We start from the raw sequence: 16,656 nt of genomic DNA, 5'->3' as shown, positions 1-16,656 counted from the left end.
GAGAAATCGGAATGCACATATGGAGTTCTAAAGGAATCCTGCTGCCCAACTTGGGGCACAATTGAAAATGACTTCAGGTCTTTCTTTTTTTCCTTTCTCCTTCTTTTGGAACAACAAGGGGAAGAAGGGTGGGTGAAATGTTGAAGCTGAGTCTTCTTTTCATCCTGCATTACTTTTCTAACTTTCTGTGTTACTGTTCCATTTTCAAAGATCAAATGAGTATGCAACAAGTGCATTTCCATGTCCACATAAGTTGCACGTTGTTTCAAATAAGGAAGCGGTATTTAAACGGCGTGATACGTTTATTCATCCACAGAAGGCTGGAAGAAAAAAAGAGCCTGATGGCAGCGGTGGGATTCGAACCCACGCCCCCGAAGAGACTGGAGCCTTAATCCAGCGCCTTAGACCGCTCGGCCACGCTACCTGCGCAAAATCCCTGTGGCTGCGTACTCAAAACACGCACGCCATTTGGGAGCGTTCTGATCATTTCATTTTCTTTCTTGTCAAAAGGTTGCAAGTCCCGACAATATCTTTCCACACTCATGCAGCACTGCTGGCGGCATAGGTCATTTAGAACGCCTTCACCTCTACAAGACCGCAAAAACACAAGAAAACTAGATCAATGCTAAAATATTACACATCCCCCTCTATTTATTCTCACACAGAAAGAGTTTGAAGCGCAAGTTCCTCATGTTACATTCAGGTGAAATCTGCTAGCGTGTCAAATGACCACCAACAGGTGCAAACAAAAGATAACAATTCAACACCAGCATAGGGAAAGTGCTGTCCTCCAGTATTCAGCATTCAAATGCTGCCTCTAGGAAATCGATTCATTAACCTGTTTTGACAAAAAGGGAGTAAAGCAAAAAAAAGGAGGAACCCATAAAATGACACGCTAAAGGAACAGGGGGACTCTATTTTTGGTTCCCGACTCCTAGTTTAAAATCCACAGGATTCATTTGAAACAATCAGGAATCCTGCAGCATGTCAAATCTACCTACTGTAGATGAGCAGGACTTTTCCCGTTTTGACCATCAACATAATGAAATAACGCAAGTACGGGATATATGGATTATATATGCTAAGCCTGCTTTTTATCCAACTCTGGTATGACAAGAGATCTGTGCTTACTCTTCTCCAAAGCAAAAGCAGCATGACCCCGACGTGATTTGAACACGCAACCTTCTGATCTGGAGTCAGACGCGCTACCGTTGCGCCACGAGGTCTCATTGTAAAGGTGGACGTGGTTGTCAACAGAGTAGCCAACAAAGGTAGGTTTTTTTTCCCCCACCGACATAAAATTAGATAGATTCTGACAAATTAAATATTCAGCCTAAAGAGGAAAGAAAATAAGTACTTTTCTTTTCAGCACAATACCACTGTAATTGAAGGCAAAGCCAAACAGAAAGGCACTGCACCAGCTAGCCAGTTTCTGTGTTTGTGGCCATGTGAAGCCATACCGGTTTAATTACATTACAATGGAACATGCAAATGCTGGGGTGAATCGTGCATGGTGTGGAATTCTCCACGTGACTTACTCTTTGCTAGCTTTATATTTAGGACAATTTATGGCCTCTTTCAAGTGAGAAGAAAGATGTTAAATTCTCTTCCTAAAGAAGGTATTTTATGGAATTCAGTAGATGTATTTGAGGATGGCCTCGATGTTCTTGTGGCAAAGCTGGAAACTATGCCACTTTAGTATCTAAAGTGGGTATTGTAACACAGCTTGTTGATCCAAGGAGAAATCGGAATGCACATATGGAGTTCTAAAGGAATCCTGCTGCCCAACTTGGGGCACAATTGAAAATGACTTCAGGTCTTTCTTTTTTTCCTTTCTCCTTCTTTTGGAACAACAAGGGGAAGAAGGGTGGGTGAAATGTTGAAGCTGAGTCTTCTTTTCATCCTGCATTACTTTTCTAACTTTCTGTGTTACTGTTCCATTTTCAAAGATCAAATGAGTATGCAACAAGTGCATTTCCATGTCCACATAAGTTGCACGTTGTGGCAAATAAGGAAGCGGTATTTAAACGGCGTGATACGTTTATTCATCCACAGAAGGCTGGAAGAAAAAAAGAGCCTGATGGCAGCGGTGGGATTCGAACCCACGCCCCCGAAGAGACTGGAGCCTTAATCCAGCGCCTTAGACCGCTCGGCCACGCTACCTGCGCAAAATCCCTGTGGCTGCGTACTCAAAACACGCACGCCATTTGGGAGCGTTCTGATCATTTCATTTTCTTTCTTGTCAAAAGGTTGCAAGTCCCGACAATATCTTTCCACACTCATGCAGCACTGCTGGCGGCATAGGTCATTTAGAACGCCTTCACCTCTACAAGACCGCAAAAACACAAGAAAACTAGATCAATGCTAAAATATTACACATCCCCCTCTATTTATTCTCACACAGAAAGAGTTTAAAGCGCAAGTTCCTCATTTTACATTCAGGTGAAATCTGCTAGCATGTCAAATGACCACCAACAGGTGCAAACAAAAGATAACAATTCAACACCAGCATAGGGAAAGTGCTGTCCTCCAGTATTCAGCATTCAAATGCTGCCTCTAGGAAATCGATTCATTAACCTGTTTTGACAAAAAGGGAGTAAAGCAAAAAAAAGGAGGAACCCATAAAATAACACGCTAAAGGAACAGGGGGACTCTATTTTTGGTTCCCGACTCCTAGTTTAAAATCCACAGGATTCATTTGAAACAATCAGGAATCCTGCAGCATGTCAAATCTACCTACTGTAGATGAGCAGGACTTTTCCCGTTTTGACCATCAACATAATGAAATAACGCAAGTACGGGATATATGGATTATATATGCTAAGCCTGCTTTTTATCCAACTCTGGTATGACAAGAGATCTGTGCTTACTCTTCTCCAAAGCAAAAGCAGCATGACCCCAACGTGATTTGAACACGCAACCTTCTGATCTGGAGTCAGACGCGCTACCGTTGCGCCACAAGGTCTCATTGTAAAGGTGGACGTGGTCGTCAACAGAGTAGCCAACAAAGATAGTTTTTTCCCCCACCGACATAAAATTAGATAGATTCTGACAAATTAAATATTCAGCCTAAAGAGGAAAAAAAAATAAGTACTTTTCTTTTCAGCACAATACCACTGTAATTGAAGGCAAAGCCAAACAGAAAGGCACTGCACCAGCTAGCCAGTATCTGTGTTTGTGGCCATGTGAAGCCATACCGGTTTAATTACATTACAATGGAACATGCAAATGCTGGGGTGAATCGTGCATGGTGTGGAATTCTCCACGTGACTTACTCTTTGCTAGCTTTATATTTAGGACAATTTATGGCCTCTTTCAAGTGAGAAGAAAGATGTTAAATTCTCTTCCTAAAGAAGGTGTTTTATGGAATTCAGTAGATGTATTTGAGGATGGCCTCGATGTTCTTGTGGCAAAGCTGGAAACTATGCCACTTTAGTATCTAAAGTGGGTATTGTAATACAGCTTGTTGATCCAAGGAGAAATCGGAATGCACATATGGAGTTCTAAAGGAATCCTGCTGCCCAACTTGGGGCACAATTGAAAATGACTTCAGGTCTTTCTTTTTTTCCTTTCTCCTTCTTTTGGAACAACAAGGGGAAGAAGGGTGGGTGAAATGTTGAAGCTGAGTCTTCTTTTCATCCTGCATTACTTTTCTAACTTTCTGTGTTACTGTTCCATTTTCAAAGATCAAATGAGTATGCAACAAGTGCATTTCCATGTCCACATAAGTTGCACGTTGTGGCAAATAAGGAAGCGGTATTTAAACGGCGTGATACGTTTATTCATCCACAGAAGGCTGGAAGAAAAAAAGAGCCTGATGGCAGCGGTGGGATTCGAACCCACGCCCCCGAAGAGACTGGAGCCTTAATCCAGCGCCTTAGACCGCTCGGCCACGCTACCTGCGCAAAATCCCTGTGGCTGCGTACTCAAAACACGCACGCCATTTGGGAGCGTTCTGATCATTTCATTTTCTTTCTTGTCAAAAGGTTGCAAGTCCCGACAATATCTTTCCACACTCATGCAGCACTGCTGGCGGCATAGGTCATTTAGAACGCCTTCACCTCTACAAGACCGCAAAAACACAAGAAAACTAGATCAATGCTAAAATATTACACATCCCCCTCTATTTATTCTCACACAGAAAGAGTTTAAAGCGCAAGTTCCTCATTTTACATTCAGGTGAAATCTGCTAGCATGTCAAATGACCACCAACAGGTGCAAACAAAAGATAACAATTCAACACCAGCATAGGGAAAGTGCTGTCCTCCAGTATTCAGCATTCAAATGCTGCCTCTAGGAAATCGATTCATTAACCTGTTTTGACAAAAAGTTAGTAAAGCAAAAAAAAAGGAGGAACCCATAAAATGACACGCTAAAGGAACAGGGGGACTCTATTTTTGGTTCCCGACTCCTATTTTAAAATCCACAGGATTCATTTGAAACAATCAGGAATCCTGCAGCATGTCAAATCTACCTACTGTAGATGAGCAGGACTTTTCCCGTTTTGACCATCAACATAATGAAATAACGCAAGTACGGGATATATGGATTATATATGCTAAGCCTGCTTTTTATCCAACTCTGGTATGACAAGAGATCTGTGCTTACTCTTCTCCAAAGCAAAAGCAGCATGACCCCGACGTGATTTGAACACGCAACCTTCTGATCTGGAGTCAGACGCGCTACCGTTGCGCCACGAGGTCTCATTGTAAAGGTGGACGTGGTCGTCAACAGAGTAGCCAACAAAGGTAGGTTTTTTTTCCCCCACCGACATAAAATTAGATAGATTCTGACAAATTAAATATTCAGCCTAAAGAGGAAAGAAAATAAGTACTTTTCTTTTCAGCACAATACCACTGTAATTGAAGGCAAAGCCAAACAGAAAGGCACCGCACCAGCTAGCCAGTTTCTGTGTTTGTGGCCATGTGAAGCCATACCGGTTTAATTACATTACAATGGAACATGCAAATGCTGGGGTGAATCGTGCATGGTGTGGAATTCTCCACGTGACTTACTCTTTGCTAGCTTTATATTTAGGACAATTTATGGCCTCTTTCAAGTGAGAAGAAAGATGTTAAATTCTCTTCCTAAAGAAGGTGTTTTATGGAATTCAGTAGATGTATTTGAGGATGGCCTCGATGTTCTTGTGGCAAAGCTGGAAACTATGCCACTTTAGTATCTAAAGTGGGTATTGTAACACAGCTTGTTGATCCAAGGAGAAATCGGAATGCACATATGGAGTTCTAAAGGAATCCTGCTGCCCAACTTGGGGCACAATTGAAAATGACTTCAGGTCTTTCTTTTTTTCCTTTCTCCTTCTTTTGGAACAACAAGGGGAAGAAGGGTGGGTGAAATGTTGAAGCTGAGTCTTCTTTTCAACCTGCATTACTTTTCTAACTTTCTGTGTTACTGTTCCATTTTCAAAGATCAAATGAGTATGCAACAAGTGCATTTCCATGTCCACATAAGTTGCACGTTGTGGCAAATAAGGAAGCGGTATTTAAATGGCGTGATACGTTTATTCATCCACAGAAGGCTGGAAGAAAAAAAGAGCCTGATGGCAGCGGTGGGATTCGAACCCACGCCCCCGAAGAGACTGGAGCCTTAATCCAGCGCCTTAGACCGCTCGGCCACGCTACCTGCGCAAAATCCCTGTGGCTGCGTACTCAAAACACGCACGCCATTTGGGAGCGTTCTGATCATTTCATTTTCTTTCTTGTCAAAAGGTTGCAAGTCCCGACAATATCTTTCCACACTCATGCAGCACTGCTGGCGGCATAGGTCATTTAGAACGCCTTCACCTCTACAAGACCGCAAAAACACAAGAAAACTAGATCAATGCTAAAATATTACACATCCCCCTCTATTTATTCTCACACAGAAAGAGTTTAAAGCGCAAGTTCCTCATTTTACATTCAGGTGAAATCTGCTAGCATGTCAAATGACCACCAACAGGTGCAAACAAAAGATAACAATTCAACACCAGCATAGGGAAAGTGCTGTCCTCCAGTATTCAGCATTCAAATGCTGCCTCTAGGAAATCGATTCATTAACCTGTTTTGACAAAAAGTTAGTAAAGCAAAAAAAAAGGAGGAACCCATAAAATAACACGCTAAAGGAACAGGGGGACTCTATTTTTGGTTCCCGACTCCTATTTTAAAATCCACAGGATTCATTTGAAACAATCAGGAATCCTGCAGCATGTCAAATCTACCTACTGTAGATGAGCAGGACTTTTCCCGTTTTGACCATCAACATAATGAAATAACGCAAGTACGGGATATATGGATTATATATGCTAAGCCTGCTTTTTATCCAACTCTGGTATGACAAGAGATCTGTGCTTACTCTTCTCCAAAGCAAAAGCAGCATGACCCCGACGTGATTTGAACACACAACCTTCAGATCTGGAGTCAGACGCGCTACCGTTGCGCCACGAGGTCTCATTGTAAAGGTGGACGTGGTCGTCAACAGAGTAGCCAACAAAGGTAGGTTTTTTTTCCCCCACCGACATAAAATTAGATAGATTCTGACAAATTAAATATTCAGCCTAAAGAGGAAAGAAAATAAGTACTTTTCTTTTCAGCACAATACCACTGTAATTGAAGGCAAAGCCAAACAGAAAGGCACTGCACCAGCTAGCCAGTTTCTGTGTTTGTGGCCATGTGAAGCCATACCGGTTTAATTACATTACAATGGAACATGCAAATGCTGGGGTGAATCGTGCATGGTGTGGAATTCTCCACGTGACTTACTCTTTGCTAGCTTTATATTTAGGACAATTTATGGCCTCTTTCAAGTGAGAAGAAATATGTTAAATTCTCTTCCTAAAGAAGGTATTTTATGGAATTCAGTAGATGTATTTGAGGATGGCCTCGATGTTCTTGTGGCAAAGCTGGAAACTATGCCACTTTAGTATCTAAAGTGGGTATTGTAACACAGCTTGTTGATCCAAGGAGAAATCGGAATGCACATATGGAGTTCTAAAGGAATCCTGCTGCCCAACTTGGGGCACAATTGAAAATGACTTCAGGTCTTTCTTTTTTTCCTTTCTCCTTCTTTTGGAACAACAAGGGGAAGAAGGGTGGGTGAAATGTTGAAGCTGAGTCTTCTTTTCATCCTGCATTACTTTTCTAACTTTCTGTGTTACTGTTCCATTTTCAAAGATCAAATGAGTATGCAACAAGTGCATTTCCATGTCCACATAAGTTGCACGTTGTGGCAAATAAGGAAGCGGTATTTAAACGGCGTGATACGTTTATTCATCCACAGAAGGCTGGAAGAAAAAAAGAGCCTGATGGCAGCGGTGGGATTCGAACCCACGCCCCCGAAGAGACTGGAGCCTTAATCCAGCGCCTTAGACCGCTCGGCCACGCTACCTGCGCAAAATCCCTGTGGCTGCGTACTCAAAACACGCACGCCATTTGGGAGCGTTCTGATCATTTCATTTTCTTTCTTGTCAAAAGGTTGCAAGTCCCGACAATATGAGTATGCAACAAGTGCATTTCCATGTCCACATAAGTTGCACGTTGTGGCAAATAAGGAAGCGGTATTTAAACGGCGTGATACGTTTATTCATCCACAGAAGGCTGGAAGAAAAAAAGAGCCTGATGGCAGCGGTGGGATTCGAACCCACGCCCCCGAAGAGACTGGAGCCTTAATCCAGCGCCTTAGACCGCTCGGCCACGCTACCTGCGCAAAATCCCTGTGGCTGCGTACTCAAAACACGCACGCCATTTGGGAGCGTTCTGATCATTTCATTTTCTTTCTTGTCAAAAGGTTGCAAGTCCCGACAATATCTTTCCACACTCATGCAGCACTGCTGGCGGCATAGGTCATTTAGAACGCCTTCACCTCTACAAGACCGCAAAAACACAAGAAAACTAGATCAATGCTAAAATATTACACATCCCCCTCTATTTATTCTCACACAGAAAGAGTTTAAAGCGCAAGTTCCTCATTTTACATTCAGGTGAAATCTGCTAGCATGTCAAATGACCACCAACAGGTGCAAACAAAAGATAACAATTCAACACCAGCATAGGGAAAGTGCTGTCCTCCAGTATTCAGCATTCAAATGCTGCCTCTAGGAAATCGATTCATTAACCTGTTTTGACAAAAAGTTAGTAAAGCAAAAAAAAAGGAGGAACCCATAAAATGACACGCTAAAGGAACAGGGGGACTCTATTTTTGGTTCCCGACTCCTATTTTAAAATCCACAGGATTCATTTGAAACAATCAGGAATCCTGCAGCATGTCAAATCTACCTACTGTAGATGAGCAGGACTTTTCCCGTTTTGACCATCAACATAATGAAATAACGCAAGTACGGGATATATGGATTATATATGGATTATATATGCTAAGCCTGCTTTTTATCCAACTCTGGTATGACAAGAGATCTGTGCTTACTCTTCTCCAAAGCAAAAGCAGCATGACCCCGACGTGATTTGAACACGCAACCTTCTGATCTGGAGTCAGACGCGCTACCGTTGCGCCACGAGGTCTCATTGTAAAGGTGGACGTGGTCGTCAACAGAGTAGCCAACAAAGGTAGGTTTTTTTTCCCCCACCGACATAAAATTAGATAGATTCTGACAAATTAAATATTCAGCCTAAAGAGGAAAGAAAATAAGTACTTTTCTTTTCAGCACAATACCACTGTAATTGAAGGCAAAGCCAAACAGAAAGGCACTGCACCAGCTAGCCAGTTTCTGTGTTTGTGGCCATGTGAAGCCATACCGGTTTAATTACATTACAATGGAACATGCAAATGCTGGGGTGAATCGTGCATGGTGTGGAATTCTCCACGTGACTTACTCTTTGCTAGCTTTATATTTAGGACAATTTATGGCCTCTTTCAAGTGAGAAGAAAGATGTTAAATTCTCTTCCTAAAGAAGGTGTTTTATGGAATTCAGTAGATGTATTTGAGGATGGCCTCGATGTTCTTGTGGCAAAGCTGGAAACTATGCCACTTTAGTATCTAAAGTGGGTATTGTAATACAGCTTGTTGATCCAAGGAGAAATCGGAATGCACATATGGAGTTCTAAAGGAATCCTGCTGCCCAACTTGGTGCACAATTGAAAATGACTTCAGGTCTTTCTTTTTTTCCTTTCTCCTTCTTTTGGAACAACAAGGGGAAGAAGGGTGGGTGAAATGTTGAAGCTGAGTCTTCTTTTCATCCTGCATTACTTTTCTAACTTTCTGTGTTACTGTTCCATTTTCAAAGATCAAATGAGTATGCAACAAGTGCATTTCCATGTCCACATAAGTTGCACGTTGTGGCAAATAAGGAAGCGGTATTTAAACGGCGTGATACGTTTATTCATCCACAGAAGGCTGGAAGAAAAAAAGAGCCTGATGGCAGCGGTGGGATTCGAACCCACGCCCCCGAAGAGACTGGAGCCTTAATCCAGCGCCTTAGACCGCTCGGCCACGCTACCTGCGCAAAATCCCTGTGGCTGCGTACTCAAAACACGCACGCCATTTGGGAGCGTTCTGATCATTTCATTTTCTTTCTTGTCAAAAGGTTGCAAGTCCCGACAATATCTTTCCACACTCATGCAGCACTGCTGGCGGCATAGGTCATTTAGAACGCCTTCACCTCTACAAGACCGCAAAAACACAAGAAAACTAGATCAATGCTAAAATATTACACATCCCCCTCTATTTATTCTCACACAGAAAGAGTTTAAAGCGCAAGTTCCTCATGTTACATTCAGGTGAAATCTGCTAGCGTGTCAAATGACCACCAACAGGTGCAAACAAAAGATAACAATTCAACACCAGCATAGGGAAAGTGCTGTCCTCCAGTATTCAGCATTCAAATGCTGCCTCTAGGAAATCGATTCATTAACCTGTTTTGACAAAAAGTTAGTAAAGCAAAAAAAAAGGAGGAACCCATAAAATGACACGCTAAAGGAACAGGGGGACTCTATTTTTGGTTCCCGACTCCTATTTTAAAATCCACAGGATTCATTTGAAACAATCAGGAATCCTGCAGCATGTCAAATCTACCTACTGTAGATGAGCAGGACTTTTCCCGTTTTGACCATCAACATAATGAAATAACGCAAGTACGGGATATATGGATTATATATGCTAAGCCTGCATTTTATCCAACTCTAGTATGACAAGAGATCTGTGCTTACTCATCTCCAAAGCAAAAGCAGCATGACCCCGACGTGATTTGAACACGCAACCTTCTGATCTGGAGTCAGACGCGCTACCGTTGCGCCACGAGGTCTCATTGTAAAGGTGGACGTGGTCGTCAACAGAGTAGCCAACAAAGGTAGGTTTTTTTTCCCCCACCGACATAAAATTAGATAGATTCTGACAAATTAAATATTCAGCCTAAAGAGGAAAGAAAATAAGTACTTTTCTTTTCAGCACAATACCACTGTAATTGAAGGCAAAGCCAAACAGAAAGGCACTGCACCAGCTAGCCAGTTTCTGTGTTTGTGGCCATGTGAAGCCATACCGGTTTAATTACATTACAATGGAACATGCAAATGCTGGGGTGAATCGTGCATGGTGTGGAATTCTCCACGTGACTTACTCTTTGCTAGCTTTATATTTAGGACAATTTATGGCCTCTTTCAAGTGAGAAGAAAGATGTTAAATTCTCTTCCTAAAGAAGGTGTTTTATGGAATTCAGTAGATGTATTTGAGGATGGCCTCGATGTTCTTGTGGCAAAGCTGGAAACTATGCCACTTTAGTATCTAAAGTGGGTATTGTAACACAGCTTGTTGATCCAAGGAGAAATCGGAATGCACATATGGAGTTCTAAAGGAATCCTGCTGCCCAACTTGGGGCACAATTGAAAATGACTTCAGGTCTTTCTTTTTTTCCTTTCTCCTTCTTTTGGAACAACAAGGGGAAGAAGGGTGGGTGAAATGTTGAAGCTGAGTCTTCTTTTCATCCTGCATTACTTTTCTAACTTTCTGTGTTACTGTTCCATTTTCAAAGATCAAATGAGTATGCAACAAGTGCATTTCCATGTCCACATAAGTTGCACGTTGTGGCAAATAAGGAAGCGGTATTTAAACGGCGTGATACGTTTATTCATCCACAGAAGGCTGGAAGAAAAAAAGAGCCTGATGGCAGCGGTGGGATTCGAACCCACGCCCCCGAAGAGACTGGAGCCTTAATCCAGCGCCTTAGACCGCTCGGCCACGCTACCTGCGCAAAATCCCTGTGGCTGCGTACTCAAAACACGCACGCCATTTGGGAGCGTTCTGATCATTTCATTTTCTTTCTTGTCAAAAGGTTGCAAGTCCCGACAATATCTTTCCACACTCATGCAGCACTGCTGGCGGCATAGGTCATTTAGAACGCCTTCACCTCTACAAGACCGCAAAAACACAAGAAAACTAGATCAATGCTAAAATATTACACATCCCCCTCTATTTATTCTCACACAGAAAGAGTTTAAAGCGCAAGTTCCTCATTTTACATTCAGGTGAAATCTGCTAGCATGTCAAATGACCACCAACAGGTGCAAACAAAAGATAACAATTCAACACCAGCATAGGGAAAGTGCTGTCCTCCAGTATTCAGCATTCAAATGCTGCCTCTAGGAAATCGATTCATTAACCTGTTTTGACAAAAAGGGAGTAAAGCAAAAAAAAGGAGGAACCCATAAAATGACACGCTAAAGGAACAGGGGGACTCTATTTTTGGTTCCCGACTCCTAGTTTAAAATCCACAGGATTCATTTGAAACAATCAGGAATCCTGCAGCATGTCAAATCTACCTACTGTAGATGAGCAGGACTTTTCCCGTTTTGACCATCAACATAATGAAATAACGCAAGTACGGGATATATGGATTATAAATGCTAAGCCTGCTTTTTATCCAACTCTGGTATGACAAGAGATCTGTGCTTACTCTTCTCCAAAGCAAAAGCAGCATGACCCCGACGTGATTTGAACACGCAACCTTCTGATCTGGAGTCAGACGCGCTACCGTTGCGCCACAAGGTCTCATTGTAAAGGTGGACGTGGTCGTCAACAGAGTAGCCAACAAAGGTAGTTTTTTCCCCCACCGACATAAAATTAGATAGATTCTGACAAATTAAATATTCAGCCTAAAGAGGAAAGAAAATAAGTACTTTTCTTTTCAGCACAATACCACTGTAATTGAAGGCAAAGCCAAACAGAAAGGCACTGCACCAGCTAGCCAGTATCTGTGTTTGTGGCCATGTGAAGCCGTACCGGTTTAATTACATTACAATGGAACATGCAAATGCTGGGGTGAATCGTGCATGGTGTGGAATTCTCCACGTGACTTACTCTTTGCTAGCTTTATATTTAGGACAATTTATGGCCTCTTTCAAGTGAGAAGAAAGATGTTAAATTCTCTTCCTAAAGAAGGTGTTTTATGGAATTCAGTAGATGTATTTGAGGATGGCCTCGATGTTCTTGTGGCAAAGCTGGAAACTATGCCACTTTAGTATCTAAAGTGGGTATTGTAACACAGCTTGTTGATCCAAGGAGAAATCGGAATGCACATATGGAGTTCTAAAGGAATCCTGCTGCCCAACTTGGGGCACAATTGAAAATGACTTCAGGTCTTTCTTTTTTTCCTTTCTCCTTCTTTTGGAACAACAAGGGGAAGAAGGGTGGGTGAAATGTTGAAGCTGAGTCTTCTTTTCATCCTGCATTACTTTTCTAACTTTCTGTGTTACTGTTCCATTTTCAAAGATCAAATGAGTATGCAACAAGTGCATTTCCATGTCCACATAAGTTGCACGTTGTGGCAAATAAGGAAGCGGTATTTAAACGGCGTGATACGTTTATTCATCCACAGAAGGCTGGAAGAAAAAAAGAGCCTGATGGCAGCGGTGGGATTCGAACCCACGCCCCCGAAGAGACTGGAGCCTTAATCCAGCGCCTTAGACCGCTCGGCCACGCTACCTGCGCAAAATCCCTGTGGCTGCGTACTCAAAACACGCACGCCATTTGGGAGCGTTCTGATCATTTCATTTTCTTTCTTGACAAAAGGTTGCAAGTCCCGACAATATCTTTCCACACTCATGCAGCACTGCTGGCGGCATAGGTCATTTAGAACGCCTTCACCTCTACAAGACCGCAAAAACACAAGAAAACTAGATAAATGCTAAAATATTACACATCCCCCTCTATTTATTCTCACACAGAAAGAGTTTAAAGCGCAAGTTCCTCATTTTACATTCAGGTGAAATCTGCTAGCGTGTCAAATGACCACCAACAGGTGCAAACAAAAGATAACAATTCAACACCAGCATAGGGAAAGTGCTGTCCTCCAGTATTCAGCATTCAAATGCTGCCTCTAGGAAATCGATTCATTAACCTGTTTTGACAAAAAGTTAGTAAAGCAAAAAAAAAGGAGGAACCCATAAAATGACACGCTAAAGGAACAGGGGGACTCTATTTTTGGTTCCCGACTCCTATTTTAAAATCCACAGGATTCATTTGAAACAATCAGGAATCCTGCAGCATGTCAAATCTACCTACTGTAGATGAGCAGGACTTTTCCCGTTTTGACCATCAACATAATGAAATAACGCAAGCACGGGATATATGGATTATATATGCTAAGCCTGCTTTTTATCCAACTCTGGTATGACAAGAGATCTGTGCTTACTCTTCCTCCAAAGCAAAAGCAGCATGACCCCGACGTGATTTGAACACGCAACCTTCTGATCTGGAGTCAGACGCGCTACCGTTGCGCCACGAGGTCTCATTGTAAAGGTGGACGTGGTCGTCAACAGAGTAGCCAACAAAGGTAGGTTTTTTTCCCCCACCGACATAAAATTAGATAGATTGTGTCAAATTTAATATTCAGCCTAAAGAGGAAAGAAAATAAGTACTTTTCTTTTCAGCACAATACCACTGTAATTGAAGGCAAAGCCAAACAGAAAGGCACCGCACCAGCTAGCCAGTTTCTGTGTTTGTGGCCATGTGAAGCCATACCGGTTTAATTACATTACAATGGAACATGCAAATGCTGGGGTGAATCGTGCATGGTGTGGAATTCTCCATGTGACTTACTCTTTGCTAGCTTTATATTTAGGACAATTTATGGCCTCTTTCAAGTGAGAAGAAAGATGTTAAATTCTCTTCCTAAAGAAGGTGTTTTATGGAATTCAGTAGATGTATTTGAGGATGGCCTCGATGTTCTTGTGGCAAAGCTGGAAACTATGCCACTTTAGTATCTAAAGTGGGTATTGTAACACAGCTTGTTGATACAAGGAGAAATCGGAATGCACATATGGAGTTCTAAAGGAATCCTGCTGCCCAACTTGGGGCACAATTGAAAATGACTTCAGGTCTTTCTTTTTTCCTTTCTCCTTCTTTTGGAACAACAAGGGGAAGAAGGGTGGGTGAAATGTTGAAGCTGAGTCTTCTTTTCATCCTGCATTACTTTTCTAACTTTATGTGTTACTGTTCCATTTTCAAAGATCAAATGAGTATGAAACAAGTGCACTTCCATGTCCACATAAGTTGCACGTTGTGGCAAATAAGGAAGCGGTATTTAAACGGCGTGATACGTTTATTCATCCACAGAAGGCTGGAAGAAAAAAAGAGCCTGATGGCAGCGGTGGGATTCGAACCCACGCCCCCGAAGAGACTGGAGCCTTAATCCAGCGCCTTAGACCGCTCGGCCACGCTACCTGCGCAAAATCCCTGTGGCTGCGTACTCAAAACACGCACGCCATTTGGGAGCGTTCTGATCATTTCATTTTCTTTCTTGTCAAAAGGTTGCAAGATCCGACAATATCTTTCCACACTCATGCAGCACTGCTGGCGGCATAGGTCATTTAGAACGCCTTCACCTCTACAAGACCGCAAAAACACAAGAAAACTAGATCAATGCTAAAATATTACACATCCCCCTCTATTTATTCTCACACAGAAAGAGTTTAAAGCGCAAGTTCCTCATGTTACATTCAGGTGAAATCTGCTAGCGTGTCAAATGACCACCAACAGGTGCAAACAAAAGATAACAATTCAACACCAGCATAGGGAAAGTGCTGTCCTCCAGTATTCAGCATTCAAATGCTGCCTCTAGGAAATCGATTCATTAACCTGTTTTGACAAAAAGGGAGTAAAGCAAAAAAAAGGAGGAACCCATAAAATGACACGCTAAAGGAACAGGGGGACTCTATTTTTGGTTCCCGACTCCTATTTTAAAATCCACAGGATTCATTTGAAACAATCAGGAATCCTGCAGCATGTCAAATCTACCTACTGTAGATGAGCAGGACTTTTCCCGTTTTGACCATCAACATAATGAAATAACGCAAGTACGGGATATATGGATTATATATGCTAAGCCTGCTTTTTATCCAACTCTGGTATGACAAGAGATCTGTGCTTACTCTTCTCCAAAGCAAAAGCAGCATGACCCCGACGTGATTTGAACACGCAACATTCTGATCTGGAGTCAGACGCGAAACCGTTGCGCCACGAGGTCTCATTGTAAAGGTGGATGTGGTCGTCAACAGAGTAGCCAACAAAGGTAGGTTTTTTTCCCCCACCGACATAAAATTAGATAGATTCTGACAAATTAAATATTCAGCCTAAAGAGGAAAGAAAATAAGTACTTTTCTTTTCAGCACAATACCACTGTAATTGAAGGCAAAGCCAAACAGAAAGGCACCGCACCAGCTAGCCAGTTTCTGTGTTTGTGGCCATGTGAAGCCATACCGGTTTAATTACATTACAATGGAACATGCAAATGCTGGGGTGAATCGTGCATGGTGTGGAATTCTCCACGTGACTTACTCTTTGCTAGCTTTATATTTAGGACAATTTATGGCCTCTTTCAAGTGAGAAGAAAGATGTTAAATTCTCTTCCTAAAGAAGGTGTTTTATGGAATTCAGTAGATGTATTTGAGGATGGCCTCGATGTTCTTGTGGCAAAGCTGGAAACTATGCCACTTTAGTATCTAAAGTGGGTATTGTAATACAGCTTGTTGATCCAAGGAGAAATCGGAATGCACATATGGAGTTCTAAAGGAATCCTGCTGCCCAACTTGGGGCACAATTGAAAATGACTTCAGGTCTTTCTTTTTTTCCTTTCTCCTTCTTTTGGAACAACAAGGGGAAGAAGGGTGGGTGAAATGTTGAAGCTGAGTCTTCTTTTCATCCTGCATTACTTTTCTAACTTTCTGTGTTACTGTTCCATTTTCAAAGATCAAATGAGTATGCAACAAGTGCATTTCCATGTCCACATAAGTTGCACGTTGTGGCAAATAAGGAAGCGGTATTTAAACGGCGTGATACGTTTATTCATCCACAGAAGGCTGGAAGAAAAAAAGAGCCCCCGAAGAGACTGGAGCCTTAATCCAGCGCCTTAGACCGCTCGGCCACGCTACCTGCACAAAATCCCTGTGGCTGCGTACTCAAAACACGCACGCCATTTGGGAGCGTTCTGATCATTTCATTTTCTTTCTTGTCAAAAGGTTGCAAGTCCCGACAATATCTTTCCACACTCATGCAGCACTGCTGGCGGCATAGGTCATTTAGAACGCCTTCACCTCTACAAGACCGCAAAAACACAAGAAAACTAGATCAATGCTAAAATATTACACATCCCCCTCTATTTATTCTCACACAGAAAGAGTTTAAAGCGCAAGTTCCTCATTTTACATTCAGGTGAAATCTGC

The 16,656-nt window shown here is 42.2% G+C and overlaps 18 non-coding genes across 18 annotated transcripts; all 18 read right to left on the bottom strand.

Moving 5' to 3' along the window:
- Positions 1–342: 342 nt before the first annotated feature.
- TRNAL-AAG (transfer RNA leucine (anticodon AAG)) lies at positions 343–424 on the bottom strand. Its single transcript has one exon. It is a non-coding gene; the product is annotated as a tRNA-Leu (tRNA).
- A 730-nt stretch (positions 425–1,154) lies between these two features.
- TRNAW-CCA (transfer RNA tryptophan (anticodon CCA)) lies at positions 1,155–1,226 on the bottom strand. The gene has a single exon. It is a non-coding gene; the product is annotated as a tRNA-Trp (tRNA).
- Positions 1,227–2,081: 855 nt separating this feature from the next.
- TRNAL-AAG (transfer RNA leucine (anticodon AAG)) lies at positions 2,082–2,163 on the bottom strand. The gene has a single exon. It is a non-coding gene; the product is annotated as a tRNA-Leu (tRNA).
- Positions 2,164–2,893: 730 nt separating this feature from the next.
- Positions 2,894–2,965, bottom strand: TRNAW-CCA (transfer RNA tryptophan (anticodon CCA)). Its single transcript has one exon. It is a non-coding gene; the product is annotated as a tRNA-Trp (tRNA).
- An 853-nt stretch (positions 2,966–3,818) lies between these two features.
- Positions 3,819–3,900, bottom strand: TRNAL-AAG (transfer RNA leucine (anticodon AAG)). Its single transcript has one exon. It is a non-coding gene; the product is annotated as a tRNA-Leu (tRNA).
- A 731-nt stretch (positions 3,901–4,631) lies between these two features.
- Positions 4,632–4,703, bottom strand: TRNAW-CCA (transfer RNA tryptophan (anticodon CCA)). Its single transcript has one exon. It is a non-coding gene; the product is annotated as a tRNA-Trp (tRNA).
- Positions 4,704–5,558: 855 nt separating this feature from the next.
- On the bottom strand, positions 5,559–5,640 carry TRNAL-AAG (transfer RNA leucine (anticodon AAG)). Its single transcript has one exon. It is a non-coding gene; the product is annotated as a tRNA-Leu (tRNA).
- A 731-nt stretch (positions 5,641–6,371) lies between these two features.
- On the bottom strand, positions 6,372–6,443 carry TRNAW-CCA (transfer RNA tryptophan (anticodon CCA)). Its single transcript has one exon. It is a non-coding gene; the product is annotated as a tRNA-Trp (tRNA).
- Positions 6,444–7,298: 855 nt separating this feature from the next.
- Positions 7,299–7,380, bottom strand: TRNAL-AAG (transfer RNA leucine (anticodon AAG)). The gene has a single exon. It is a non-coding gene; the product is annotated as a tRNA-Leu (tRNA).
- A 231-nt stretch (positions 7,381–7,611) lies between these two features.
- Positions 7,612–7,693, bottom strand: TRNAL-AAG (transfer RNA leucine (anticodon AAG)). The gene has a single exon. It is a non-coding gene; the product is annotated as a tRNA-Leu (tRNA).
- A 742-nt stretch (positions 7,694–8,435) lies between these two features.
- Positions 8,436–8,507, bottom strand: TRNAW-CCA (transfer RNA tryptophan (anticodon CCA)). Its single transcript has one exon. It is a non-coding gene; the product is annotated as a tRNA-Trp (tRNA).
- Positions 8,508–9,362: 855 nt separating this feature from the next.
- TRNAL-AAG (transfer RNA leucine (anticodon AAG)) lies at positions 9,363–9,444 on the bottom strand. Its single transcript has one exon. It is a non-coding gene; the product is annotated as a tRNA-Leu (tRNA).
- A 731-nt stretch (positions 9,445–10,175) lies between these two features.
- TRNAW-CCA (transfer RNA tryptophan (anticodon CCA)) lies at positions 10,176–10,247 on the bottom strand. Its single transcript has one exon. It is a non-coding gene; the product is annotated as a tRNA-Trp (tRNA).
- Positions 10,248–11,102: 855 nt separating this feature from the next.
- Positions 11,103–11,184, bottom strand: TRNAL-AAG (transfer RNA leucine (anticodon AAG)). The gene has a single exon. It is a non-coding gene; the product is annotated as a tRNA-Leu (tRNA).
- Positions 11,185–11,914: 730 nt separating this feature from the next.
- Positions 11,915–11,986, bottom strand: TRNAW-CCA (transfer RNA tryptophan (anticodon CCA)). Its single transcript has one exon. It is a non-coding gene; the product is annotated as a tRNA-Trp (tRNA).
- An 852-nt stretch (positions 11,987–12,838) lies between these two features.
- On the bottom strand, positions 12,839–12,920 carry TRNAL-AAG (transfer RNA leucine (anticodon AAG)). The gene has a single exon. It is a non-coding gene; the product is annotated as a tRNA-Leu (tRNA).
- A 732-nt stretch (positions 12,921–13,652) lies between these two features.
- Positions 13,653–13,724, bottom strand: TRNAW-CCA (transfer RNA tryptophan (anticodon CCA)). The gene has a single exon. It is a non-coding gene; the product is annotated as a tRNA-Trp (tRNA).
- Positions 13,725–14,577: 853 nt separating this feature from the next.
- Positions 14,578–14,659, bottom strand: TRNAL-AAG (transfer RNA leucine (anticodon AAG)). Its single transcript has one exon. It is a non-coding gene; the product is annotated as a tRNA-Leu (tRNA).
- Between the last annotated feature and the right edge of the window lie 1,997 nt (positions 14,660–16,656).

This window comes from Pelobates fuscus, chromosome 3, assembly GCF_036172605.1.
Source record: "Pelobates fuscus isolate aPelFus1 chromosome 3, aPelFus1.pri, whole genome shotgun sequence".
In the NCBI taxonomy this organism is placed as follows: Eukaryota; Metazoa; Chordata; class Amphibia; order Anura; family Pelobatidae; genus Pelobates; species Pelobates fuscus.
The sequence above is the reverse complement of the archived record's forward strand: the minus strand, read 5'-3'. Positions and strand labels throughout refer to the sequence as shown.